Source organism: Rhinolophus ferrumequinum (assembly GCF_004115265.2).
Source record: "Rhinolophus ferrumequinum isolate MPI-CBG mRhiFer1 chromosome 5 unlocalized genomic scaffold, mRhiFer1_v1.p scaffold_110_arrow_ctg1, whole genome shotgun sequence".
Lineage (NCBI taxonomy): Eukaryota > Metazoa > Chordata > Mammalia > Chiroptera > Rhinolophidae > Rhinolophus > Rhinolophus ferrumequinum.
In genome coordinates, this window is record NW_022680355.1 from 13,588,518 (window position 1) to 13,590,249 (window position 1,732).

Sequence of the window (1,732 nt, forward strand, 5' to 3'; positions counted from 1 at the left end):
AAGAAAGAAAAAAAAAGAAAAGAAAAAAGAAAAAAAAATGTCGTAGGCGAATCATTTGTTCAAAGCTGTGGGCCTCAGCATAGAAAATTCTATCAGTTCTGGGCAATCGTGTTAACACTCACTTATTGCCACTAAGGGTTTGACATAGCCGTTTTCCAGGCCTACATGCTGTGTGAACACGTCCCCGTAATTGTCGTTTGTATGTATAATTCCAAGCACCAAAATAAGAAAAGATGTAGATTTATTTCATCATATTATACAGACTGAATCGTTGTACAAATTTATTTACTGCTAGTGTTAAGATCTGCTTTTTTTTTGTTTTAATATTTTCCTTCTCTCTCAATTTATGGTTTAATAAACTAGATGACATTCAGTTGATCTAAGGTAATTGTGCTCCGGAGGGCTTCTTTTCCTTGTTTTTTTTTTTTTTTTTGATGATATTTATTAAATAGCTTCTAAGGGTACAGCAGCATCTGCCGTTTGACTCACGCCTCCCGCAGTCTGTGCTATGAGGGTAGCCGCGTATGAGCTACCGATGTGCATGTCAGCGCCGTAGGCCGGTCAGCCCCGGTCCTGGGAGCAGCCTGGCTGGCTGTTAGCTCTGTTGTGGTCTGTGTTAGTGGTCACTGCCTTTCATCCAGTCTGTTGGAGTAATAATATAAAAATAATAATAAAAGTTGAAACTATTTTAAGACAACCCAATAACATCGTGATCGAAGTGGTGGCCAAGCTCTTCTAGAACCTGGTAGCTCTAGCTAATTTAAGAAAAAGGAATTTAAAAAGAAACAACACCCAAACATGTTGAGTGTTTCACTAGGAGATAATACAAACCCTAGGTCATCCGCATTTATTCCTTTGGGAAACTGCATCTCCGGAGCGTCTCTGTGCAGCTCAGAGGCATGTCCTGGGGCAGGAGTAACTTCTGTGGTCCCCTAGGGAGCTGCGGTTTCCTGTTCTGGTGCACCTCGAGTAGACCATCTTCTCGCAGGAGCAGTGGGAAGATGTCCACGCTGAGCCCCCCAGGCGGACTGAAGCTGGGGGGATTCCTCGAGGTTCTTTTCAAAGACCCAAAGGAGCTGGGCTGGCTCTTGAGTTCATTTCTGTTTTGCTTTTCTACTGTCGAATAACACCACCGTGGAGGGTTTACTGAACGTTCGCGAAACATGAAATAACCATTTTGTAACTTACGCTGTATAGTTTCCTTTTCCTCTGTTGACAGAATGTGTAACGATGGCACATTTTAAAATCTCTGTTAATCACCCCTTCTGCTTTCTTAGCAAATATTTTAAACCTAAAGCTCAATGTTGAAATAAAGGAGTAGAGAATCACTGAGATGCAAATGGAGATCTTACTGGCTCCCAATTAATGATCTGTAATTCGCATGGGTTTTTTCAATGACCTTTGAGGCACCAAAGGAAGTCACCATCTATTGCCATCTTAAATGTGGGAGAGTTTATTGGATGGTTCCAGTGTCAGGATTTGCCACCTCTTTTCTTCGTGAACAGATCTGAGTTAATTAATGCCCTTTCACCTTAAGAACAGGGAGTTCAAATTCCTAACATTCTTGGGGTGGGAGAAAGGTGGGGCGGGGGCACACAGAAAAATCCCAAACTCAGTACTCTAGCTACATTTTGTTTTAGGTGCTATAGTGATAATGGCACATTAGGTCCTATTCCTTCTTCAGAGAAATGTCATTTTATCACTCCGTCCATTGATTCGACGTTCTAAGACG